Here is a 7,784-nt window from a genome sequence, read left to right as displayed (position 1 = left end):
CAAGATGGATGTATTTAAGAAGTTACAGCATGATGCTTGCTCAGTCTCTACGACTCGTACTATGAGTGATGTAGAATTATGGCATGCATGATTTGGCCATTTGAATTATGGCAGTTTGTTACGCCTTCAAAGACATGATATGGCGTCTGAGTTGCCAACTCTTGAGACCCCTGCTAGACATGTATGTGAGGGGTATATTCTTGGTAAAATGCATCGGGCATCATTTCCAAAGGATGTGTAAGATCCCTGTCCCCACCGCGCAACGGATTTGGGGTACTAGCAGCGGAAGTAGCACTTATTGTGCGGGGCAGGGTCCTACACTCGGGGCCTCACCCACGGATATCCGGACAGGTGACTAATTCCTCGATTCTTCCAAACCGAACTCGAAAAAACTTCTCTTGCCCAGAAAGCACGGGCGATTCCACCAGGATAACTTTTCCCTAACGTAGTCAAAAGCCTTAACTAACTGAGCTCATCTGACTGAACCCGTAAGTCCCATAGTCAGATCAAGGAAAAAGACTGTACTTGGATCATAGAGACCAACGCTTTTTTCCTCATTAAGAGGCACAGCCGTTGATTCTTTTCCATAGAATAATTTTTATCCGGGATTTACTTCATCTATCGAACTAAACAGAAATTGAGTCTCGATTTACGGATCCATCAGTCCAGCCTAACCCCATCCCCAGTCCCATGGGTTAGCCAACCGCCCAACCACTATAGTGATGGGATCCAATTAGGAATTTGGTTAGGTTTTGTCCCGGGTACCAGGGAAAAGAGTTCCCAGGCCCCCTAGCCGGATTTTCAAGCAAATTTAACTCCAGTCACACCACTTACACACCCAATATGAAATTGCCTTTTTCCTAGATTCAAATGTATTTAATTCAGTCATTTAATGAAATCATAGTGTTACTGATCATAAACTTCCAAGTATCTGGTTGAATCTTAATTTCCAATCATTCCTTCATTCGGAGTATCTATGGCATCATTGGCAACCAGAACGCTCACCACCTGTTCACTCAGGGGCCTTTTCTATAGTTCCTAGCTCATAGTACCCGACAGATAATCACTTATAAAAATTAAGATGGAATCCTCGTTGAAGATCAGCAAGATCAACCAACAGATCTATATAAGAGAGCTATGGACTCATCAGTTGAGGACCAGCAAGGCCAATCAACTAGATCCATACTCAGTTTCAGAAAACAACTCTTACTCCTTATTCCAATATCTTCCACGATGCACGTGTGGGTATCTTCGGCGACCCAGAGCCCGAGCACCGTATGGTCAGCACCCTCTAGGATCCTTCGCAGGTCACCTAGCGCTTCACTCATAGGCCGCTTCCTTGGTCCCTCATCCACCGTACCGAAAGCTCACTATTTAAATCAAACCGAGGCTGGTCAAGACCTCGGCCGCGACCTTGCTACGCGAGACGAGCTCCATTGACTCTCCGTCAGCAGTTGCAACTTTATCAGTTAGGTCTCCACGACCTTAATCACAAGACCGTCAAAATGCTTCCCCAGCATTCTTGACATAAAACAGTCATTTACAAACAGGTTACAAATACAGTTTCTATAATGAACTTACGTCTTTCCAGATTGTTCCACATCAATCCATATTACTTAACCCAATTCCAAATCATGTGTATCCATTCTTGACCAGATACATCATTTTCCATCCCATCACATCAGATTCATTCACTTCACATAACATCCATTCCTATCTTTCTTAATTTACATTACGTCTCATCACATCCATTTCTCATTACATCTCATTCGTTCACATCTTATATTATTCATTCACATTCTGATTCACATGACATCTCATCTCATCCATTCGCTCATATCGACTTCATATCCATTCACATACATTTTTTCATTCATTATTCCACATACACATCCACATTCGTACATCCACATTCACATCTACATCCATACATCCATTTTCACATCCACATTCATACATCCACATCCACATCCACATCCACATCTACATCCATACATCCATTTTCACATCCACATTCATACATCCACATCGATACATCCATTTCCACATCCATATTCATACATCCACATCCACATCCATACATCCACATCCACATCTACATCCATACATCCATTTTCACATCTACATCCACATTCTTACATCCACATTCACATCTACATTCATACATACACATCCATATCCACATCCATACATCCACATCTACATTCATACATCCACATCCACATCCACATTCATACATCCATATCCACATCCACATTCATACATCCATATCCCCATTCACATTCATACATCCACATCCACATCCACATCCATACATCCACATCCACATCTACATCCATATCCACATCCACATCTACATCCATACATCCATTTTCACATCTACATCCACATTCATACATCCACATTCACATCTACATCCATACATCCATTTTCACATCTACCTCCACATTCATACATCCACATTCACATCTACATCCATACATCCACATCCATATCCACATCCATACATCTATATCATACATTCACATCCGCGTTCACATTCATACATCCACATCCATACATCCATATCTACATTTACACATCCACATTCACATTCACATACATCCACATTCTTACATCCATATCCACATCCATATCCTTATCCACATTCCATATCTACATTCATACATCCACATCTACATTCATACATCCACTTCCATACATACACATCCATATCCACATACATACATCTATATCATACATTCACATCCGCGTTCACATTCATACATCCACATCCATACATCCATTTTTACATTCCCATTCATATAACCACATACGCCTTCACATCTATTCTTTTACATCACATCCATTCTCGCCGTATCACAACCCATATACATCTTATCCCATCAGATACACTTCTTACCTCATCCCATACACATCTTATCACATCCTAACTCATCTTATCACATCCTAACTCATCCCATATGCATCTTATCACATCCTATCACTTCTCATACACATCTTATCACATCCTATCACTTCCCATACGCATCTTATCGCATCCTATCACATCTCATACACCTTTTATCACATCCTATCACTTCTCATACACATCTTATCACATCCTAGCACATCTTATCACATCCTAACTCATCTTATCACATCCTAACTCATCCCATATACATCTTATCACATCCTATCACTTCTCATACACATCTTATCACATCCTATCACTTCCCATACGCATCTTATCACTCATATATACTGCAAGTAAAGAGCTGCAGTTATACCCTCGGTATATACGGGTAGTCATGGTTCTTGGAACTATAAGGTAAATACCATCATGTCTAGGCCTCAAGCAAGTCAGGGATTCCATAAAATTGCGGTACTTCCATCTAAAGACCCAATTACCAATTTACGAATTTCAGTTTGAATATCAAATTGTATGAATTTTATCACACAATTACAACCATTTAGTGCTTCTTGATAAATTTTTGACATATTTGGCTTCTCGGTTGATCCTCATTAGCCAAATTGGCTCTGATACCAACTGTAAGATCCCTGTCCCCACCGCGTAACGGATTCAGGGTACTAGCAGCGAAAGTAGCACATCTTGCACGGGGCACGGTCCCACACTCGGGGCCTCGCCCACGGATATCCGGACAGGTGACTAATTCCTCGATTCTTCCAAACCGAACTCGAAAAAACTTCTCTTGCCCGAAAAGCATGGGCGATTCTACCAGGATAACTTTTCCCTAACGTAGTCAAAAGCCTTAACTAACTAAGCTCATCGTACTGAATCCGTTAGTCCCATAGTAAGATCAATGAAAAAGATTGTACTTGGATCATAGAGACCAACACTTTTTTCCTCATTGAGAGGCACAGCCGTTGATTCTTTTCCATAGAACAATTTTTGTCCGGGATTTACTTCATCTATCGAACTAAACAGAAATTGAGTCTCGATTTACGGATCCATCAGTCCAGCCTAACCCCATCCAGTCCCATGGGTTAGCCAACTGCCCAACCACTGTAGTGATGGGATTCAATTAGGAATTTGGTTAGGTTTTGTCCCGGGTACCAAGGAAAAGAGTTCCCAGGCCCCCTAGCCGGATTTTCAAAAAAATTTAACTCCAGTCACACCACTTACACACCCAATATGAAATTGCCTTTTTTCTAGATTCAAATGTATTTAATTCAGTCATTTAATGAAATCATAGTGTTACTGATCATAAACTTCCAAGTCTCATCACATCCATTTCTCATTACATCTCATTCGTTCACATCTTATATTATTCATTCACATTGTGATTCACATGACATCTCATCTCATCCATTCGCTCATATTGACTTCATATCCATTCACATACATTTTTGCATTCATTATTCCACATACACATCCACATTCGTACATCCACATTCACATCTACATCCATACATCCATTTTCACATCCACATTCATACATCCACATCCACATCCACATTCATACATCCACATTCACATCTACATCCATACATCCATTTTCACATCCACATTCATACATCCACATCGATACATCCATTTCCACATCCATATTCATACATGCACATCCACATCCATACATCCACATCCACATCTACATCCATACATCCATTTTCACATCTGCATCCACATTCTTACATCCACATTCACATCTACATTCATACATACACATCCATATCCACATCCATACATCCACATCCACATTCATACATCCACATCCACATCCACATTCATACATCCATATCCACATCCACATTCATACATCCACATCCCCATTCACATTCATACATCCACATCCACATCCACATCCACATCCATACATCCATTTCCACATCCATATTCATACATCCACATCCACATCCACATCCACATCCATACATCCACATCCACATCTACATCCATACATCCATTTTCACATCTACATCCACATTCACATCTACATCCATACATCTATTTTTACATCTACCTCCACATTCATACATCCACATTCACATCTACATCCATACATCCACATCCATATCCACATCCATACATCTATATCATACATTCACATCCGCGTTCACATTCATACATCCACATCCATACATCCATATCCACATTCACACATCCACATTCACATTCACATACATCCACATTCTTACATCCATATCCACATCCATATCCTTATCCACATTCCATATCTACATTCAAACATCCACATCTACATTCATACATCCACTTCCATACATACACATCCATATTCATACATCCATATCCACATCCATACATCTATATCATACATCCATTTCTACATTCCCATTCATATAACCACATACGCCTTCACATCTATTCTTTTACATCACATCCATTCTCGCCGTATCACAACCCATATACATCTTATCCCATTAGATACACTTCTTACCTCATCCCATACACATCTTATCACATCCTAACTCATCCCATATGCATCTTATCACATCCTATCACTTCTCATACACATCTTATCACATCCTATCACTTCCCATACGCATCTTATCGCATCCTATCACATCTCATACACCTCTTATCACATCTTTTCACTTCTCATACACATCTTATCACATCCTGGCACATCTCATACACATCTTATCACATCCTAACTCATCCCATATGTATCTTATCACATCCTATCACTTCTCATACACATCTTATCACATCCTATCACTTCCCATACGCATCTTATCACATCCTATCACATCTCATACACCTCTTATCACATCCTATCACTTCTCATACACATCTTATCACATCCTATCACTTTCCATACACCTCTTATCACATCCTATCACTTCTCATACACATCTTATCACATCCTAGCACATCTCATACACATCTTATCACATCCTATCACATCTCATACGCATCTTATTAGGCATAAAGACAACTTTAGTAGGAATAACACTTTTATAATAATCCTTTTATGCATTTTACTATACATAAATTCTAAGTTAATGAGAATAATACTTTCGAAATAAAAATAAATCTTTTATACATCTTTCTATGCATAAATTTTCATCTTAATGAAATTAACACTTTTAGAATAAATCTTTTATGCATCTATCTATGCATAAAATCGAAAATTGATAAGAATAACTCTTTGGAATTAAAAATAAAATTCTTTATGCATCTTTCTATGCATAAAATCAAAATTGATAAGAATAACTCTTTTGAATTAAAAATAAAATTCTTTATGCATCTTTCTATGCATAAAATCAAAATTGATAAGAATAACTCTTTTGAATTAAAAATAAAATTCTTTATGCATCTTTCTATGCATAAAATCAAAATTGATGAGAATAACATAATTTCTTTATGCATCTTTCCATGCATAAATCCAATTTAGTAGGAATTACACTTTTAGAATAAAAGAATTTCTATTATGCATCTAATTTGTGCATAAAATCCAATTATGATGAAAATATCACTTTTAAAATAAAAAAATCTTTTATGCATACAAATCATTTATGATATAATTCATTCTTTTAATATGAAAGAATCTAATTTATACATAAAATCCAATTATGATGAAAATCTCACTTTTAATATAAAAAAAATCTTTTATGCATCTACTTATGCATAAAAATCAATTCACCATTTACCTTACAAATTGCTTGATTCTTTGTTCACGATAGAGGCCCCCAACCAATCAATTGGTTTGGTGTGCTGATGGAGTCACCAATGGAGATTGAAGAAAGAGAGAAGCTCCAATTTCTTCAATTTGGAGAGAATTTTAGAGAATAGTAAAAATTAGCATTATTTCAGCATAATTTTGGCATAGTATAATTCTCCTATTTTTTTACAAAGACTCAGGTTCTATTTATAGGAGAGGGAGGCTCTAACCAAGACCAACTGATTTTTAGAATTTTTTAGATTTCAGTTTGGTTGAATTTGGACTAGATTTGGACTTAGTTTGGTTCCTTTTTTATTAAGTTTGATCCAAGAGAGAGGAGAGATAAAAATATCACATTATTTTTGAGTTTAAAACTCATTCAAGCATGTGAAGTATGCACCTCCTTGAAGGGATTCCCCTTCCTTACATATGTGTCAAAATGGAATGATTATACCCAAAATATCTCTTTTTTTTAGTAATACTCATAGTTTTTTACTAATAACCCTTGTACATAGACAACTCTTCATCTTATGTGAGCATTTACTCATTTTTGGATAATTTCTTTTACAAATTGGATTTATCTCCTCCCCACACATGGATTGATCTTATTGGCCCATAGGAACCTTAATTTAAAATTTCAAAAAAATCTTGACCCTCAGGATAATGCCTCTTAAGCAGATTATACTTGATTTTTCTAATGCACCTTCTGGAAATCTTTTTGAACTTCTGTTTCAAGGGAACTTATATTAATAGGATGAGAAATTTTTCTATCCAAAAATATTCAAAATCTAAATAATCTCTCTCTAGAACATTTTCTCTCTCTAGGCCAAAACATGTAGAAACAAGATCTTTGATATTTCTGAAGAGGGATTTGACTACAGGGGAAGATACTAGACATCCCGAGAGGCTGGGGAGGAATCTTACATTCTACCCCACTTAAAAAACGCGAGATGTCCTCATCTCGCAAAACTAGAGGAGAATTCTTTTTCTTAACATCCAACTGATTATGGGTTCCTTATATTTTGGTGAACCCAAATAGAATCCTAGGATAAAGATCCCTTATATAAAACTCATTATTAAATAACAATTCACTCAGATCATAACATTCAATTCCTTTATCACAATAATGGTCCATTAGACCGAAATTTCTATCTGAAC

This window comes from Cibotium barometz, chromosome 66, assembly GCF_041138505.1.
Source record: "Cibotium barometz isolate CiBa-2024 chromosome 66, ASM4113850v1, whole genome shotgun sequence".
Classification (NCBI taxonomy): domain Eukaryota; kingdom Viridiplantae; phylum Streptophyta; class Polypodiopsida; order Cyatheales; family Cibotiaceae; genus Cibotium; species Cibotium barometz.
Note: the sequence above shows the minus strand (reverse complement) of the source record.